Source organism: Bos mutus, chromosome 1 (genome assembly GCF_027580195.1).
Source record: "Bos mutus isolate GX-2022 chromosome 1, NWIPB_WYAK_1.1, whole genome shotgun sequence".
Taxonomy (NCBI): domain Eukaryota; kingdom Metazoa; phylum Chordata; class Mammalia; order Artiodactyla; family Bovidae; genus Bos; species Bos mutus.
Genome location: NC_091617.1, coordinates 50,585,070 through 50,606,535, shown reverse-complemented (window position 1 = coordinate 50,606,535; position 21,466 = coordinate 50,585,070). Strand labels below are relative to the sequence as shown.

The following is a 21,466-nucleotide window of genomic DNA, read 5'->3' as shown; positions in this document are numbered from 1 at the left end:
ATCAGGTAGTGGCCCTCACTGGAAACTAGATCTGATAACACCATCATCTTGGACTTCCCAGCCTCTAGAACCATGAGAAATAAAAGTTTCCTTAAGCTATCCAGCCTATGTTTTTGTTATAGTAGCCTGCATAGAGTACTTATTTATTCTGTATTTTCCAATGTTTCACCATTACTCCTGGTATTACTGCTGCAGCCTGGCACTGCTGAGCTTAGAGAAGGGGGTACAATATCAAATGGGGGGAATCCTCAACCAGGGAGCTTGACAGTAGGTCTGATATGAGGAGACTAGGTTGGTGTACATTGAGGTGTCTCTCACCCACATTCATACAAGGACAAAAAGGGTTATTCCATTGAGCAGCTATACGTTGTGTTTAAAAGATGAGCAAAGATGAGCTGGTTTTAGAACTAGAAAGGGTAGGATTATAGGTAAGAGGAATGCAACATAGGTCAGTAGAGACATATCTTGTTCTGTAGTTTGTACAAGGTCTTCGCTGCTTTTAATTGACTCAGTCTTGTGTTTGGAGACTGATATATCAGAGTGTACCTGCAAGGCACTTCTCAGACTCTCACAGTTATATCAGAGGAGAAAAAAAATGTCAGCTTCCTAAACTGGGGAGGTGGATTTATGAGTGTTATTGTGTGGTTTTTGTGTCATATAAATTTTATAAATAATCATATATGTCTTCTGATTATATATTTAAAAAATATTTTCTACTAGCCAAGGAGTTATAATAAAAATTGACAATAATTACTATTCCTTTAAAAAAAAATAGCCCTTGCCTTTAACTAGACTGCTCTGTATGCAGCATCATTTGCATGGTGCTTGAGCAAGTTTAAATGAATAATGTTGAATAATAATATCCTCCATCCTCCATCACTGCAGACCCCAGACGTGGACTGACACTTTTACTTCAGTCTCTGATGTTGGAAGATCTCCCTGGCTCACCTCTGCAGTTATTAGGACAAGATCCCAGACTGACTTAAAACAAGCAGAACTATCCACAAACCATGAGCATGATTTATCTACCTATGCAAGATGGTTTCATGGAGAGGCTGCACTGATTTTGTAGAAGGGTAGTATTGTATCTTGATCATGACACATGCAGTGAGCCACTCTGGAGTAAATGCACATGATTAAATATAACTCTAGTCATCACACAAAGTATGAAATAAAACTAACAAAAACTATAGCATATACATAACTATTCATTTTGACAGCATTTTCAAAGATCTATGTCAAGGGGCTCAGAATGTTTTCAGAGTGAAAAAGATATAAACTACTAAGGTGTATGCCAGGATTTTGGGCACAACCTGTTGAACACTGGCATTTTGCTCTGAGATGTGACTAAGAAGACTCAGTATAGAATTATATGGATTCTGCATATCTTTCATAGGGAAGTTTGTGGATTGAGGCATCATTTTGGTGAGACATATCAAACTGTTACTAGAGAAATCAGTTCATCCCACTCTTACTATTCAAGTCTTTTCCAGTATCCCCACTGAGTGGTGATCCACTCTCTCTATGCATTGCCCATCTTCACAGTAGAGCTCTCAGCATTCATATTTCCATTAGTGGAGAGCTTGATGCCTCTGCTTTCAGTGAAGTAAGTCTTTTGATACATCATCTCACAGCTTTTGAGAGCCAAGGGCACATCTTAGCTGTGTCCTCTGCTTGGGGACTCACAAGGCAGTAAACGAGGTGTTGTCCAAATGATATTCCTTTCTGGAGTGTGGGGTTCCTTTGCAAACTTATATGATTTGTTTTCAGAATCAGTTTCTCGTGACTGTGGGCGGAGGTTCTTGTTTCCTTACTGACTGTTGTCAGTGACTGTCAGTTAGAGGTCACACAATGATCTTTGCTGCAGGTTTTATCACAGCATGGCAGTTTACTTTCCCAGATATTTTTTTTTAGACAGTGCCTCTCCATCATTCTCTTGCCTTTCTTTTTTTTTGGTGGCACCTTTTAGGTGTATATTGAATTTTTTTATTGTGTTCTCCTTGTCTTTTAATTTTGTTCTATCCCTTTTTATCTCTGGTCTTCATTCTGGACAATTTTTACTTATCTATTTCACAGTAACTAATTCTGCCTTAGCTATATTTAATCAGTTTTTTTTTTGTTAACCTATCCACCAAATTTTTAATTTAAATGCCTATATTTTCCATTTACAAATATATTCTCCATTTGTTTTAAAAAGATCTATTATTTTTTCTTATGCCCCCTTCTTTTTTTTAAATTTCCCCTAAATATTTATATATTTCTTACCTATAAGTATGCTTGTTAGTTTCTCCTTCTATGATTATACATAATTTTAGACTTAGATTTTAGGGCAAGTAAATGTTAGTTATAAGGTCATTAAATTGTTTCCTACTTTAAAGCCCCAAACTAAAACTATTAAAGTAATAAATTTATCTTAAGTTAATGATTTATTTGAAATTGTATTTTATTTTGTCTAAATAAAAACAAACTTACTATCTTCTGTATTTTCAAAAGCTCCTCTTTTTCCTAGATTTCCTGTCTTGGTAAATGGCGATATTATGTACTCAGTAGCTCAGCTAGATATGTTTAAGTCATCCTTAACTCCTTTTCTATATTTCATGTGATGTCCTTTGTTCTCAACCTTTCCTGAATCCTTGTCTATAAAAGATAAAGGACAAGCTCTTCAGCATAGCTTGGAACGTCCTTCATAATATGGTCCCAAACATATTCCCAATTTGTTTTGTTAACACTAGCATGTCTATGACCTCATATGGTAAATATCCTATGGTAAATATACTGTTCTGTATATCCATCATGCTTTTGAGCATCACTGTCTTTACACTTGCTATTCTCTTTGACTGAGATATTTTCCTTTCTTTTCCAAGTAGTGAACTATTGTTTACCCCCTTTTTGACAATTTTTAAACAATTGAAGTATAGTTGGTATACAATATGGGTCTTCCCAGGTGGAACTAGTTGTAAAGAACCCACCTGCCAATGCAGGAGGCGTAAGGGGTACGGGTTTGATCCCTGGGTCAGGAAGATCCCCTGGAGGAGGGCACAGGAACCCACTGCATTATTCTTGCCTGGAGAATCCCTTGGACAGAGCAACCTGGTGAGCTACAGTCCATGGGATTGCAAAATTTTGGACATGGCTGAAGCGACTTAGCATGCGTGCATGATGTACAGTGTAAGTTACAAAGGTACAATATAGTGACATAATTTTAAAAGGTTCTACTTCATTTGTAGTTATTATAGATACGTTGGCCATATTCCCTGAGTTGTATGATATATCCTTGTAGTTTATTTTATACATAATAGTTGTACCTCTTAATCCCCATATCTCTATATTGCCTCTTCCCCTTCTGTTCATTCTCTAAGATCCAGCTTAAAAAAAAGTATCTTGTGAAGCTTTCCCTAGTGCCTGTTCCATTCTGTACTCACATAGTACATATAAAGAACATTGTTTAACATTGTATATTAGTTGTTGATTGTCTATTTCTTCCATTAAACTGCAACACCATCATATCTTACTTTATTCACCTCTGTATCTCAACTTATTCATTTAGGGCTTCCCTCATGGCTCAGATGGTAAAGAATCTGCCTGCAATTCAGGAGGCCCAGGTTCGATTCCTAAGTGGGGAAGATCCCTTGGCGAAAGAAATGCAATCCATCTAGTGTCCTTGCCTGGAGAATTCCAGGGACAGAGGAGCCTGGTAGGCTACAGTCCATGAGGTCGCAAAGAGTGGATGCAATTGAGTGACTTTCAATTTCACATAGTAGATACTCCATGAGTATTTTTATTAAATGAAAACAAAATGATAACATTTAAATTAGCCTATGTTGTGTCCAACTATTGTGACCTTATGGATTATAGCCTACCAGGCTCCTCTGCCCATGGGATTTCCTAGGCAAGAATACTGGATTGGGTTACCATTTTCTTTTCCAGAGGATCTTCATGACCCAGGGATCAAACCCATGTCTCCTGCATGGGCAGACTGATTCTTTACCACTGAGCCACCAGGAATGCCAATTCTACCAAGTATAAAGTACAATTAAATAGTTAATTTTATTCTGTACTCTGATACATTTCACAGAGATAAATCTCTTGAGGAAAATTGTTTGTAAATGAGATTGGAAATTGGACCATAACTCCGTATTTTCCAGGTTGCTAGATCTCTACTTTTGATAAATTCTCAATCATTCCTATCAGAGTTGTATCTGATCCATGACAAAATAAAAATAATCTTTAAGCAAATATTTAATGCACTGTGGGGTTTGCTATATTTAAAATAACCCTGCTATGAATCCCTTCATAAACTTCAAAATTATAATATGAATAATTACCTCAAATTGTAGCTTTAGAACTTTTTAGGCTGTGGGATATAATAGCAAAATGGGCTGCGTTTACTTTTTTTTTCAGTCAGGACTGACTTGAAACAATTTTTTGCAATGATTGATATGTTGAGGACACTGAAACTCTATTCAGTACTTTAGGAATTTCTAACTTTATATCATAGAGTCTTTACTTATTGATAATAGTTTTTTTGTTTCTCACTGTTTTTCTTCTTGAGGGCAACTTATATTAAATTGGATGATTCAAAGTTCAGGTTGAAAAGTTTTGTACTTATGAAATATCTTCTCTTGTTTCAGTCTTATTTTCTTTCTTTTTCCCCCTCTCTTTTAATTCTCTTCCAGATTCAATACCAAATATGATGCCATTAAAGGGAGATTTTTTAAAACAATTGTTAGAAAATCAAAGCAGGCAATTATGTTGGAATATTAACTTCTACTGACACTTAAAATGTGAAATACCCGTGTGTCTTCATAGTCATTTGAAGAAAGAAATATTTGAATATCAAATGAAGGATGATTTAGTACATTTTACATCAATGCAATAAATGTCAGTTAGCAGATAATACTTAAAATGACTTCAAAATATGAACGCTAACATTAGCTCTTGGAAACAACAGTAAAAGATGACTCATAAAATTAATCCTTAGGGTAACTGTTTTTAAGTAAGTTCTTCTATATGTGTGAAAAATAGGGAACATTGCTTCCTAGCTAAAATTTAATAAAATGGTCAAAGGAAAGTCTTTTTGTGAAAGGGTAAACCCTTAGGTTGTTTAGGTTAAAAAAAAAAAATCAAGAAAATGAACTCATTGCTACTGCTGCTTCTTGTCAAAATTTCATGGAAATGAATATAGTTCTCTTATGCAAATAAACATGAGATGAATTGTAAGGTTCACTGTTCATTTCCTTGCTGTTGGACGTGCTGTTGTTGTTGTTTTGTGCTGTAAATGATGCTAAAATAATGCAGACTAGAATATAATGAATTTTATGCCAAGTAGTCACAGAAGCAAGAAAACTTTCCCCTGTCATCCTATTTATGGAGGGATTTTTTTGAAGCTATTGATACAAAAAAGTCTGTAGAATTCATAATATTTGAATTAGTCTGCCAGGCAAAGTCTATGGTTTTGAGTATTACAGGCTCTAGTTTCTGTATCTGTGTTTATTTTGAAGATATTAGAAATTATAAAGAAGGGGTACTTTTTAGGTGAGCTAATACTAGTACTAGATTATATTTAGGGGTATTTGCGTAAACACAGATCTACTAATGAAATCCCAAGTGACTTATCACTCAGTAAACTCTGAATGCACTGCTTCAATATGTGAAACAAATGAAACAAAATTTATCTTTTTAAGTGGGGGAAGGCGTTTTTATTTCCACAAAGAATGAAACCTAAAATACTAAGCTTACTTGTCTCAAAAAGGTCTCAAAGCTCCAAATAGCCTCTAGTCAAAAGTAATTGTTCAATACATAACCATGCCTCTGTGACTGTTCTGTGAAGGGCCAGTAACTTGATCGAATATTTTGTGCACTCATCTTAGAAATAGAAACTGAAAGTTGCTTCAAAGATATTATTTTTGGATGCTTTAAACAAAGCCACAGACATGTTTTATCTGGTGGCCATAATGTGCCTGACAGAATATCTGTTTACATTCAGGGGTATTCTTTAAATGGATTAAATTTAGTGTATTTGCATATGGAAAAATTGAAGAGGAATGGAAGTAGAGTTCTACACAAATGTCGGTTCAATGCACTGTGTTAAGTTACAAGTTACAATAAAACTTTATCTGTTTTAGGTTTTTTTTTTTTTTCCCCCAGTCAATCATATGTAGAGTATTTAGGTATGAGGCACTGCAGGGAAAGTAAAATAGGAAGAATATGGTCCTGCCTTTGAGAAGTTTGTGATCTAGTTGGGAAGAGTCCTGCAGAATTGACTACTTTGCTTGTAAAACAAAGCTGGGCAGATGGTTTATAGGAGTACCGGTGGGTTCTCTAATGGCCACCAATTTATCAATCTCATTTGGTTTTTAATGTCTGGAAAATCATTAGCCAAAGTACACATGAGATTACTATAACAACCAGCATCTTGAAATCTTAGTTGTGTGGATCTTAACTTACTCTGTTTTAGAAAAAAATTAAGTTCAGTTGATTTACAATATTGTGTTAGTTTTAGGTATGCAGCATAGTAATTCAGCATTTTGCAGATTATGTTCCATTATAGGTTGTTAAAAGATAATGGGTATAATTCCCTGTGCTGTACAGTAAATCCTTATTGCTTATCTATTTTATGTAGAGCGGTTTGTATTTGTCAAACCCATACCCCTCATTTGTCTCTCCCTCTTTCCCTTTCCCCTTTGATAACCACATTTGTTTTCTGTGTGTGTGGGTCTTTGCTGTTTTGCATATACTTTCATTCATATTATTTTTCTTTCTCTGTCTGACTTAGTTCACTAAGCATAATATTCTCTAAGTCCATCCACATTGCTGCAAATGGCAGTGAAATATTTGTCAACACTGCTGGAAGAAAGATCAATGCTATATCTATATTTTTAGATTGACTTTGGTGTAAGTAATGAGATGGCAAAATTTCAAAGAGACGTAAGTGGGTTATGTTACTAAAATGCATTAGAGCAGAGAATATTATTTCTAAAAATCACTTTTGAATTAAGCACACTCGTTGGTATGTGTTCTTTTTTAAATTAATAGTTTGAAAACTAATATCCAGCATTTATGTGACCATATGCTGCTTTTGAAAGACTGATAAAAAAGCAGAAAACAAATAAGATACAATTGCATGTGTATATATTCTGCAAAAGCTTACAAAACTGATTGGATGCCTAATGTTAGTGACTCATGAGTTTGCAACAAGAGAATCTACTTCAGTGTAGCATAGAGTCAGTGCAGTTTATGTGACCTAGTTGAGAAGAGTGCTGCAGAATTGACTACTTTATTTGTACTGGGCAATGGTGAGGGAGAGGGAAACCTGGCGTGCTGCAGTACATGAGGTTGCAAAGAGTCAGACACGACTCGGTGACTGAACAGCGACAACAGTATTATGTGTACATATACTAACTAGGTTTATTTCTATGAACTAGATGTCACGTTATCTATCATAAGTGACTGGTCATTAATAAGGTTTGAATAACCCAAGAAAGTTTTAATAAGCTAAAGGAATTCAGTTCTTTAAGCAACATGATATCTAAAGGAATAGACAAAATTTCCAGGAGTTCTGTTAATATAAAAGAAGATTCAAATCTCATAGTAATAATATTTGATAATGTAGGAAAATGCTTTGAATACAATGGAAGGAGGTAGGTATCATTTGTCTCCTATCCTTGCTTTGATTTTGGCTTGTTTGCAAGAATGGTTTTGGGGTTGAAGTGGATTTTATTTACATAGTTGAGGTTTTTTGAGATGAAAAATTTGGTCTAGAAAGAAAATACATGTTTGATGCCAGAACAGCAATAATAAAAAATGAAAAATACCAGTTCTAGTTCATGTTAGTCCTTTATTATTTTAAACACATGTCACTTAAATTACTTTCTTTTTCTTTAGAGATAATTATTTTTTTAATTTAATTTAATTTTTTAACTTTACAATATTGTATTGGTTTTGCCATATATCGAAATGAATCCACTACAGGTATACATGTGTTCCCCATTCTGAACCCTCCTCCCTCCTCCCTCCCCATACCATCCCTCTGGGTCGTCCCAGTGCACTAGCCCCAAGCATCCAGTATCGTGCATCGAACCTGGACTGGCGACTCGTTCCATATATGATATTATACATATTTCAATGCCATTCTCCCAAATCATCCCACCCTCTCCCCCTCCCACAGAGTCCAAAAGACTGTTCTATACATCAGTGTCTCTTTTGCTGTCTCGTACACAGGGTTACTGTTACCATCTTTCTAAATTCCATATATATGCATTAGTATACTGTATTGGTGTTTTTCTTTATGGCTTACTTCACTCTGTATAATAGGTTCCAGTTTCATCCACCTCATTAGAACTGATTCAAATGTATTCTTTTTAATGGCTGAGTAATACTCCATTCTGTATATGTACCACAGCTTTCTTATCCATTCATCTGCTGATGGACATCTAGGTTGCTTCCATGTCCTGGCTATTGTAAACAGTGCTGCGATGAACATTGGGGTACATGTTCTCTTTCAATTCTGGTTTCCTTGGTGTGTATGCCCAGCAGTGGGATTGCTGGATCATAAGGAAGTTCTATTTCCAGTTTTTTAAGGAATCTCCACACTGTTCTCCATAGTGGCTGTACTAGTTTGCACCCACCAACAGTGTACGAGGGTTCCCTTTTCTCCACACCCTCTCCAGCATTTATTGCTTGTAGACTTTTGGATTGCAGCCCTTCTGACTGGCGTGAAATGGTACCTCATAGTGGTTTTGATTTGCATTTCTCTGATAATGAGTGATGTTGAGCATCTTTTTATGTGTTTGTTAGCCATCTGTATGTCTTCTTTGGAGAAATGTCTATTTAGTTCTTTGGCCCATTTTTTGATTGGGTCGTTTATTTTTCTGGAGTTGAGCTGTAGGAGTTGCTTGTATATTTTTGAGATTAGTTGTTTGTCAGTTGCTTCATTTGCTATTATTTTCTCCCATTCTGAAGGCTGTCTTTTCACCTTGCTTATAGTTTCCTTTGTTGTACAGAAGCTTTTAATTTTAATTAGGTCCCATTTGTTTATTTTTGCTTTTATTTCCAATATTCTGGGAGGTGGGTCATAGAGGATCCTGCTGTGATGTATGTCGGAGAGTGTTTTGCCTATGTTCTCCTCTAGGAGTTTTATAGTTTCTGGTCTTACGTTTAGATCTTTAACCCATTTTGAGTTTATTTTTGCGTATGGTGTTAGAAAGTGTTCTAGTTTCATTCTTTTACAAATGGTTGACCAGTTTTCCCAGCACCACTTGTTAAAGAGATTGTCTTTAATCCATTGTATATTCTTGCCTCCTTTGTCAAAGATAAGGTGTCCATATGTGCGTGGATTCATCTCTGGGCTTTCTATTTTGTTCCATTGATCTATATTTCTGTCTTTGTGTAATCACTGAATGTTCATATAATATCTTATTTGTTGAGTTTATTTGTTCTATAACATTATTTATTATTGAAAATGTTTTGAAATCAGCTCCTTATGGTCTATAAACTTCCTGCCTTGTAATATCAGAAGGAACTATATTGGTTAAAGAATATTTTAGCATGCATGTACATTTGAATGATTCATTATGAAGTAATGTGAAATTTTAATTTTATACAGTTAACATCATAATGCTTAAAACCATCTTTGAATTATAGGATGAAAAGAAATGCTTTTATATTTTCTTACAGAGACTCTGAAGTTTTGCTTTTCACATTTAAACCATGAATTCATGCAAATTGTGTGTGGAAAACCATCACCGTAAACTGAAGGCAATCTCATTTCCCCAGTGATGTGAAATGCCGCCTCTCTCATTTGTTGTTTCCATTCATACATGGATCTGCTTCTGGACGCTCCAGTTCATTCCATCAAGCAATTTGGTTTTCTCTTAATTTATATCACATTGTCCTAGTTCATCTAACATTATAATAAGCTCTATTTTTGCTGAGAGCAAGCCTACCTTCCTTTCTCTTTGAGTGTTCTAGGTATACTTGGCTCTTTGCTCTTCTATGAACATTTTAGAATTGACCTCAAAATTTACAACAAATCCTATGGTGATTTTTATTGAGATTGCATTGAATCTTTGTGTCAATTAGGAGAGAATTGATATTTTTAAAACTGCCTGTTCATTCACACACTGTGTATGTTTTCATCAATTTATCATCTATAATGTTTTTTGTACTTACATAATTTTTCTCTGTGAGTCATGAAACAATGTTTGTTAGATATGTTCTAGGAACCTATTTGCTGCTATTGTGCTATTTTTACATTTTATAAAATGTTATGTTTACAAGCAAGGCTCTTTCCTGTTTGTTCATGGGATATAAGAATGATTTTTTAATATTAATTTTATAACCAACCATGTGACTCTTTTTTCATTAATTCCTACACATTTTGGATAGTTTTTTTTTTTAAGTTTTCTTGATTAAATTATCTATGACTAATGAATTTTGCCTCTTTCTTTCAAATCCCAGCTACTCATTCATTTTCAAGCCTGATGCTGCCAGCTAGATATTCTTACTAAATGTTGAACTAAAGCAGTTGAGTCTTTGTCAAATGTCTGAGTTAGGAACAGAGAAATAGCTTATTTTTTCAAGTTTATTTATTTTTCATTGGGGGATAATTGCTTTACAATACTGTGTTGGTTTCTGCCATACATCAACATGAATCAGCCATAGGTATACACATGTCTCTTCCCTCTTAAACCTCCCTCCACCTCCCGCCCTACCCCACACCTGGAACAGAGAAATGTTTATTGCAGAGCCAAACAAGGAAAATAAGGTTGAGGGGTTCATGCCCCCTAAACCCCTGAAATCCCCAAAGTGTTTCAGCAAAGCAGTTTTAAAGGCCAGGTGAGGGAAGGGGGCCTCTTAGGAATTGTGAGCATTTCGTGCACAGTTCTCTGATTATTTTGATGTTGAGCTAACAGGGCAGTTAACATCAATCCTTAGACCCCATTAAGTCCTGGGGGCAATGCGTTCATAATCATCAAATACTGTAGTTAATTTCTTCCATTTGATGCTGGTCTTTAGCCTCTGAAAAACTCAGGAAATATGCATGAGTTACTATTATCTGGGTCCTTCAGAGAGGAGCTAAAGCAGAAGATATGGGGGAGGGAGTCTGTCTGGGGAAGGCCCCATAGGATCATGCCAGTTACATTTTCTGGAACAGTTTGTCTGCCTCCTTTTAGGCACCAAGAAGGCCAGTCCTGGCTCATTTCTAAGCAATAACTCCGGTTAAGTTTTTTTTCCCTTCTTCCCTTCACCATTTTTATTCCCTGGTGCTTGTTCCTGCTTCTGGACTCACAGCAAGGAGGCCTGAAGCTTGAGAACTATTTGCCACTTAACGTTCCTCTTCCATTTTCTGTTCACAGAAGTATTTTCTTAATTTCTGTGAAGGTATTGGGATTTAGTTATAGTTGATTTAAATATGTATATCCTGGGACATAGATAAACCATTTTTATGACAATCTTTAATGCTTAATTTGATGATACTAATAAAATTATTTTGAAAGTGATGAAAATTAATTGACTGTACTTGCTGGGTTTAGTAAAAGTTTAAATTGCATGCTACTTTAAAAAATATTTTCAAATGTTCTTTTTCAATGTAATTACCCCTAGAGGTATCTCATTATACATCCTTGGATAACTTTATTTCGGGTGTTATCTAAATACTGCAATATGATGTAGTGAAAGCAGAAATGATTTTATTGCCAGGCAGAAGTAGGTTCTCATCTCAATTTCAATAGCTGAGGGATTGAGGAAGTTTCTAAATTGTATTTTCTTTCTGAAAAGAAAACGTCACTTCAAATATGAAAGAGGAATTAGATCAACATGCTATTTAATTTTTATTCAGCATTAGTTCATAAAAAGACAGAAACTACTGTACTTGGCATACAGATCTTCACTGATTTATCCCTCTTGTGGTCATGGCAGGAGTCACTAGTTAAACTTTGTAGTTTCCATCTGAGCCAAGATCGACTGCAAAATTTTCAGCAAAGAGCATCTACTAGCTGATAAGAGATGACACTGCAGAAAACTGATATATGATTTTAGCTCTATCCGATCCCTTTCACCTTTATCACTTTTTCCCTAATATACTGCTTTTATTTATTGCTGATATGCATCTAGCAAATAAATGTATTCATAAGGCCAGGGAAATGTTAATATCTCATATGATTTAATTTCAGATGTGTCACTTTTCTGAAACAGACTAGGCTACAGAATAAGTCATTTTACAGAATGCATTCTATTTGAGTGACAATAATTATCAACTGGTAGAAAAGATATGGATAAGAAATGGCTCAACAGAATAATAGTTTAGCATAAAAGCACTTGAGAGAGCATATTCTACAAATGGTGAATAGGTGTTGTCAGAAAAAAGTTTTTCATGAGAAAATAATTTTATGATAAAAGTCTGCATTTAATGATGTTGAGAAATATATATATATATATATATATATATATATATATATATTCCCTGATAAGAACTCCCAAGAGAAAGAAATAATTTTTTTTCCCAAAGCGGTTAGCCATGGAACACTTTTTCTTGGGATTTAAATATTTACATGCCCACTATGCTGTGCTTGCCAATCCTTTCCAACTCCTGGGCAGTCAATCTTAATAGTTTTTGTCTGTTCCATACCAGTTGCTAAGCATTTTGTAAATCACATTATATAGAATATATTTTAGAAAATGCTATTTGAAAGGTTGTGTCACTGATGAGTAAATATTATATAGGATTGGGGACATTCATTATATTTGTCTATTTTAAATAGTTCCAAATTTGTTAATTTTTGCAAAATAAGTTTAACTTTGTATGTAGATTGCTATGTGACATATAAAGTGACATTCTAGGCATTTTGTTTGTAAAAATGCATTTATTTGAAACACAAACAATTCATGTTCAGTAGAGAAATTTTGGAAAACAGATAAAGAAGAATTTAAAAATTAAAATTAAAAAATCATTTTGGCATATTTTGCCCCTATTCCTTTTTATTTTTTTAATTTAATTTAATTTTATTTTTTAACTTTACAATATTGTATTGGTTTTGCCATATATCAAAATGAATCTGCCACAGGTATACATGTGTTCCCCATCCTGAACGCTCCTCCCTCCTCCCTCCCCATACCATCCCTCTGGGTCATCCCAGTGCACCAGCCGCAAGCATCCAGTATCGTGCATCGAACCTGGACTGGCGGCTCGTTTCATATATGATATTATACATATTTCAATGCCATTCTCCCAAATCATCCCACCCTCTCCCTCTCCCACAGAGTCCAAAAGACTGTTTCTATACATCAGTGTCTCTTTTGCTGTCTCGTATACAGGTAACAATAGCCCCTATTCCTTTTGATTTTTGCTGCTGTTCGGTTGCTAAGTATGTCTGACTCTTTGGGACTCCATGGTCACTGTAGTTTGCCAGGCTCCTTCTGTCTATGGGATTTCTCAGACAAGAATCCTGGAGTGGGTTGCTATTTCTTTCTCCATGGGATCTTTCCAACCCAAGGACTGAACCCTTGTTTCCTACACTGACAGGCAAATTCTTTACCACTGAGTCACCAGGGAAGCCCAGTACAGCTATTAATAAAAACACTGAACATTGTATATTAAACAAATATCAGAAAACTTTGAAACATAGAAGGAAGAAGGCAGACTACCCAGGAATTTTGAGACCCAAGAAACAATATAGTGATGAATTTCTTGGGTTTTTTCTTTCCTTTTATATCCCAGACTTGGAGCTGAAGAAGCAAGCCATCTGAAACGTCAAGGGCAGAGACATAATTGAAGATCCAAAAAAACAAAACTTTTTAAAATCACTCAAAACACTGCAATCTCACAACTTTTCCGCTGAAGAATGCCCTTCTTTCAAAAGCCATCAATGAATTCTATATTGCAAAATTTGACACGTAGTGCATTGGTTTCCCACTCATGTTGTAAGAAATTACCACAAAGTTAGTGGCTTATAGCAATGCAAATTTATTATTTTATAGTCTTAGAGGCCATAAGTATGAAATGAATCTGCAGGACCACATTCCCTTTCTCTAGGGGAGAATCCATTTCCTGGCGTCTTCCAGCTTCTGCAGGTCTTTAGTAATCCTTGGCTCATCTCTCTTTATCACCTCTCCCTCTTCACATCTCCTCTCTGACTCTGATGCTTCTGCTTCCCTTTTATAAGGACCCTTGTGATTGCTTTGGGTTTGCCCAGATAATAATCCAATAAAATGTCCCATCTCAGGATCCTTAGTCACAGTTATGAAATTCCTTTTGCCCTTTGTGAAGATATCATACTTAACAGTTTCTGAGAATTAATACCTGAATATATTGGGGGGCCATCATTTTGCCTATCAAATATTGCTTTCCTTGAATTCCATGACTCTATACTGCCTTAATTTATATTTCTTAAATAACTGGTCATTTCTTCTCAATTTTCTTTCCAGGATTTTATTCCCTCTTCTTTCCTTATTGAGTCTTTTCAGGTTCTCTTCTTCTTTTCAGGTTCTGCTCTATCTTCTCCTAGACAATTTAGGTCATCTTCTGTGTGAATCCTAACTATGTCTACATTTCTGACTCTGACATTGAAATTTCACACAAATGACATATCTCAAATATAGCCTATCTCAAACTATCTCATTTTTGTATCATCAAGTTTTGTTGTTGTTGTTTAGTCGCTAAGTCACCTCTGACTGATTTGCAACCCCATGAACTGTAGGCCACCAGGCTCCTCTGTCCTTGGAATTTTCCAGGCAAGAATACTGGAGTGGGTTTCCATTTCCTTCTCTAGGGGATCTTCCTGACCCTGGTACTGACTCTGCGTCTCCTGCATTGGTAGGTGGATTCTTTGCCTCTGAGCCACCAGGGAAGACCCTATCCAAGTTTGTTTCCTTCTAATTTGTTCTCCACATTATAGCCTATGACATTCCTGTTTAAAACCCTCCAGTGACTTCTCAATGATGAAGGATAGAGATGAAACCACGTGCTCAAACTTGGTGTAAAAACTATATATTTAGTTCACTGGCTTTCTCTCTAGCCTCATCTCTCACTGTGTTATTTCATTACAGGTGCTAATGTCTCTTTCTCATTCTGCCACCATCTATCTTTCCTCCTGAGGCTTCTATATGTAGTTTATGCTATTTCTTCTGTCTAAAAGATATTTTTCTCACCTGACACCTAACTGTTATTTTCTTTTCAATTTTCCAACTCTTCCAGGAAGCATTTTCGGCCCTGACTTCAGGTCACATGTATTTTCTTAAAGGCTCCTGTAACACGAGTATGACTTGTACATTGTTACCCTCATGCCCTTTCATAACTGCCCATCAGCAGCAGCAGACTGTAAACACTGTGAGGGCAGACTTACAGAGTTTGTAATAAGTATGCATTCATTATCTGATGAAAGAAAAAACAAATTATAACATTTTGAAGTACTAATTGTGTATGAAGGATTATAAATCTTTTATACTATGAAAAATAGAAACGCTCTTAGGTGGAAAGGCTCATGTTTTCTTAAAAAGAGAGGCAGAGAGGAAAACAACCAGGACGATCTTTAATATTACTTGAGATAAAGTATTAATGCAAATGTATCATTGGTTGGTTGATATTTTTGATATTTTTAACCTTGAGAAATTTAATCATTTATGGTCTTTATCAAGGAACTTTAATACAACAAGGTATAAATAAAATTCCATGTTGTTTTTAGAGCTGACAAACCTCATTTTGAATTGCCAACTATGTAATTATGACTACCTGTAAAATGGGGATGAAATGCTTGCTGAATTTAATTGTAGAGGGCTGAAAATAAGAAACTAGTTTATTTGGGGCCTTAAGGATTGTAATTTGTGGGGAAAAAGCATTGTCCTGGAAAGAGAAATAGTCAGGGGCTTATAAAGACAATGGAGAAGGCAATGGCACCCCACTCCAGTGCTCTTGCCTGGAAAATCCCATGGGCGGAGGAGCCTGGTAGGCTGCAGTCCATGGGGTCGCTAAGAGTAGGACACGACTGAGCACCTTCACTTTCACTTTCCATTTGCACGCATTGGAGAAGGAAATGGCAACCCACTCCAGTGTTCTTGCCTGGAGAATCCCAGGGACGGGGGAGCCTGGTGGGCTGCTATCTATGGGGTTGCACAGAGTCGGACATGCCTGAAGTGACTTAGCAGTAGCAGTATAAAGACAAAAAGCCATAAGGTTGTTAAAGTTGTATGCTTAGTTGCTCAGTCGTGTCCTACTCTTTGTGACAAGAATACTGGAGTGGGTAGCCATTCCCTTTTCCAAGGGCTCTTCCTGCCCCAGGGGATCCAATCCAGGTCTCCCACACTGCAAGCAGATTCTTTATGGTCTGAGCCACCAGGGAAGTCCAAGAATACTGGAGTGGGTAGCCTATCCTTTCTCCAGGGGATCTTCCCAACCCAGGATGCCTGGTGATAATTGTGATTGACTCTGACATAAGTCGGGAAATATTTGTCCTTAGTAATAATCACGAGTTATTTTGTAGGAAGGGCCCTGATAAGTATCTTGAGTTTCTTCAGATATTCTGGATGCCTTTGTTAGGACAATAGTACTCAAAAGGTTTGATTCCATCCAGGCACAAAAGCCTTGTATGAGTCATACTTCCTCAGGGGCCTCCTGGTTCCATTTTAGAGAACTCTCTTGGCACTACTCCATTTTGATTTTCCTTTCATAAGACAAGATTCCATTGATTCTTATAATGATTAGAAAAAATGTTAAGGTTCAGTATTTGCATCTTCTTTTCAGTAGTATCCTTTTCTGTACGTCTTAGAGTGAAGTGAAGTCGCTCAGTCATGTCTGACTCTGGACCCCATGGACTGTAGCCTACCAGGCTCCTCAGTCCATGGAATTTTCCAGGCAAGAGTACTGGAGTGGGTAGCCATTTCCTTCTCCAGGGGATCATCCCAACCCAGGGATTGAACCTGGGTCTCCCGCATTGCAGGCAGACGCTTTACCTTCTGAGCCACCAGGGAAGCCCAAACACATCTTGAACTTACAAGTTTCATGAGCTTGACAGAGTTCTAAATTGTATGAAAATAGTCTGTATGTTAAAACTGCTAAGATCTGAACATCTGTTCTTTGGTGCCCTATTTCCTTTGATTTGAAGTTCAGAATGAGAGATATTAAGTTCCAAATGTAAAACAAAAAGCTGCAAAAATATGCTCCAATATAAAAGCTGTTCAAAAAGAGTAATCATTCTTGAAACTCTGTAACTGTTTTGCAGATGATTTATTCACTTCCTTTCTCTAATCAGAGAATTTTCTACACAGTCAGAGTGAGATCGTTTCCTGAGGCAAGAAAGAAATACCGAGGTCCTGACAAATAAGATGTTGCCTTAGGGAAGAGAACTACAGTAAACACTCAGAAGTTCTTGCCTTAACAAGAAAACCTTTAAAAGTAAATGTAAATGGCAAAAAGTAGTGTGGGTTACTGGATTTTAACCACCTGACTTAACATTTAATCTTTTATTATCTGTTCATTTAAAAAAATGCTTCATAGATGTTAAAATATGTGGACAAAGAATATTGCCTGCCATATCAGCAAAGAATATTGCCCGCCATATCAGCAAACAAAGAATGTTGCTGCCTTCAAGTCATCAGCCACTGCAGCCACCCCTCATGGTGAATGGTGAGTGGACTCAGGATGGGAAATAGCAGGATACTGGGCCTAGATAGTAAAGGTGCATGTCAACAAGTCCAGTCTCTTGCATCTTCCCATATATCAGATCAGATCAGTTCAGTCGCTCAGTCGTGTCCTACTCTTTGCGACCCCATGAATCGCAGCAGGCCAGGCCTCCCTGTCCATCACCAACTCCCGGAGTTCACTCAGACTCACGTCCATCGAGTCAGTGATGCCATCCAGCCATCTCATCCTCTGTCGTCCCCTTCTCCTCCTGCCCCCAATCCCTCCCAGCATCAGGGTCTTTTCCAGTGAATCAACTCTTCGCATGAGGTGGCCAAAGTACTGGAGTTTCAGCTTTAGCATCATTCCTTCCAAAGAAATCCCAGGGCTGATCTCCTACAGAATGGACTAGTTGGATCTCCTTGCAGTCCAAAAGTGCTAAATTTATTAACTTAAGAAATCTATGTTTTTTAATTAACAGTAATCATTAAAAAAGTCATCTTTTGATGTTCCAACTCTCTGGTTTTTGTTGCAAAACTCCTATTATCCAGGCACCTCCTCTACTTCTATGAAGCAGGTCTTTAGAGCTATCTGAGAGGCTGTCTTCCCAGCCCAAGTCCTCAGAAAATCCACCGAATGAAACATAATTCTCAGTTTTTAGGTTGCACATTTTTTTCCAGTTGACAAGTAATTATTCCTAATAATACTACTCCATTGTAGACAAAGATTATTCAGTCTTAAAATTTTATTCATAAATACACAAGCAAGAGTTAACTGAGTATTGAGAAAGTCACTGTAAGTAAATGTAGGAAAGAGCTATATTTAGAAAGGTATCACGGATACTAAGGGGCCTTTAAAGTGAAAGAAATAATAAAGGCTATATAGAGGACAAGACATTTTATTTTTAATCAAATCTTCATTACCAATGTTGGGCAAGTAATTTCCATTTTTAAAAGTCAGTTTACATATCTGTAAAAGAGGTTTCTTCCTGGGAAAGCAGGAAGGATGCCTGTTTCAACTGGTGCAATAATCCCTTGTTGTCCACAGGGGTCGTTTCTAGGACCCTCACAACCCTCTCAAGTATTCTTGCCTGGAGAATCACCATGGACAGATGAACCTGGTAGGCTACAGTCCATGGGGTCACAAAGAGTCAAACACAACTGAGTGACTAAGCACAGCACACAGATACCAACATCTGAGGATGCTCAAGTTCCTTATATAAAATGGTATAGTATTTTCATATAACCTGCACACATCCTCCTGCATACTTTAAATCATCTCTAGATTACTTATAATTCCTGATACATTGTAAATGCTATGTAAATAGTTGTAAATACAATGCAAATACTATGTAAATAATTGCTGCTGCTGCTAAGTCGCTTCAGTTGTGTCAGACTCTGTGCGGCCTCATGGACGGCAGCCCACCAGGCTCCGCTGTCCCTGGGGTTCTCCAGGCAAGAACACTGGAGTGGGTTGCCATTTCCTTCTCCAATGCATGAAAGTGAAAAGTGAAAGTGAAGTCGCTCAGTCCTATCCGACTCTTCGCGACATGCAGCAAATCCAAGTTTTTCTTTTTGGAATGTCCTGAAAAAATTTTTTGAATATTTTCCATCCACAGTTTGTTGACTCCATGGATGTGGAAACTGTGGATACAGAAGACTGACTGTATTCCATTTCCTTGTTGTATTCCGAGTTAAAATATCAAGGGGACAAGGAGTGGGAGTGGAGCTTCTCTGTGAGAGGCAGTAAACATTTGCTAGATTCCAGTGGTAATAATCGAAGACATCAGTTCTAACATGTGTTTTTAACAGTTGTGAGAAGGCAGCAAAGTTAGTGTTAGCCCATATTAGCAAATGTGTATAGACTCAAGTCTGTCTTCAGCCCATCTTCAAAATCTGAAATAACTGGACCTGTGAGTATTGTGCATGTGAACAGGTGTTGGAAGGGGAAAAAAATTACTAGTCTGGAGGGATAGCAAATAGAAAATAAATGCTTAGAGATATCTGAGATGTTCAAAAAAATAAAACTTAGATCAGGTTCCATTTGATGATATTTTAGTTAAATATCAAAGCTTTTTCATAGTTTGAAATTTCTCAGGACAAATCTCTTTAAAATGTCATGGATGACAGGTTTGTAAAACTGCGTGAACCCATCATCCTCTTGAAATGCTAAACACTGATGGTTCTAAAGAAAGTAAATGCAATTTTCTTGAATTTAATAGAAAATTTTGGTGTTTTTTTTGGTTTTGTTTTAAGCTCAATACATTATCACATAGAGATTGAAAATTCTTAAAGTGAAAGGAAATATAGAATTATGCCAACTTATCTCAAAAGAGGATTAACTGGTATATGAAGAAAGATGTAAAAAATGGATGAATGAAGAATTAGATGTTTAAATGTGATCAGAAATATTGTGAAAAAGAACTGAGTATTGAACCAAGAGTGAATAGCTGTAGATATTGAGTTTCTCAGACTGTGAATCCCTATCATAAAACATGAATGTTTGTGTGATCACTTATTTCACAGCTTTGAAACCAATACATTCTTTAACCTAACATTATAGAAAAAGAATTTCCTAATTTTATCATAATCAGGCCACTCTAATTCCAAATTTCTCTGGGGTTTTTCTTCTTTTCTAATTGTGCTGGATGGTACCTTTAATTTTGGACTGAAACACACTGAAAATTTTCACATCTTTTTTCTCTTACTGCTGTCTTCAAGAATAGTCTTAGAGATGTTTTTAAACTATGTAAATCAAAGACCTTGAACAATATCTGTCTCACACCTTCTCTTTGATCCTGTTTCCTATGCCCTCAGATGTGTCTGTCCATTTCAGAAAGAAAATGGGGTTTCAACTTTGTTTTCCAGTTTTCCAATATGACTTTCAAAGACATTAAGGTAATCCTTTCCATTTCACTAAAAGTTATTTTTGTCCTGTTTTTTCCTCCATTCTCACTTATTATTATAAATATTCTGAATCATTAAAGTGTTTGTGTGTAATCTTACTTTGGGATTTAGCCTTACTTGTGAAAATGGTGAAAATCCTAAACTTTTTAGGAAATAAGGAATGAAGATTCCAGCCTTGAAGGGCATTGAGGTTTTCAGCATCATAAAAGTTTCTAACTTCTTAATATACAGTAGTTAATTAAATCATCAGCTAGACATATCCTGTTTATTGCTCTTTTAGATTAAAATAAATTAAAGCAGAAAAGAAACACAATTTAATTGGCCTGAGATAAGTTGTTATACTGTTAGTACAACAGTTCTCTTGGAATTTAGTAATCATAATTATGCAAATCTTAATTAGGTAATTATTGTTGTGCAGTTTTTCTCAACTTAAGGGGGAAAATTCATTGGAACAATCAACCATATCATGCTGTGTCAGAAACTTTAAATCAGAAAAAATTTTAGAGTAAGTTGTAGAGTGCTTTATTATTTATAGAGTATAATGTAATTCCCTAATCAACTAACAGGAAAAGTCTGAAAATACTCCTTGCTTTGATATTTGTTCTGTTTTGTAGTTGCCAAAGTGTTGCTCTGATTTGTCACTATAAGACCGATGGAAGGAAGACAAGTCATCATGCATGGGTGATTTTTCATTAAAGTAGACACCTGATAAAGAGGTGCATGAAGTCTTTGTTCTTTCACAAATAAATTGTGAATATAATTTGAATAAATTTCTGTGTTAGCCCATCAGAAATTGAGTTCAGTCATTTTGTTTCTACTTTTGATATACACAAATCAAAGAAGGAGAAGGAACTGAGTGTTTATACCGTATCATTATATGCATTCCTGGAAATTTAGATATTTTGCAAAATAGAAGAATGTACAATTTTGAAAAAAGTAGAGTTAGTTA

The 21,466-nt window shown here is 36.1% G+C and overlaps 1 long non-coding RNA gene across 1 annotated transcript; it reads left to right on the top strand.

The window, feature by feature from the left end:
* Positions 1-17,488: 17,488 nt before the first annotated feature.
* LOC138988230 (uncharacterized) lies at positions 17,489-21,251 on the top strand. Its single transcript, XR_011464518.1, has 3 exons — positions 17,489-17,617; positions 20,428-20,508; positions 21,132-21,251. It is a non-coding gene; the product is annotated as an uncharacterized lncRNA (long non-coding RNA).
* Positions 21,252-21,466: the final 215 nt, after the last annotated feature.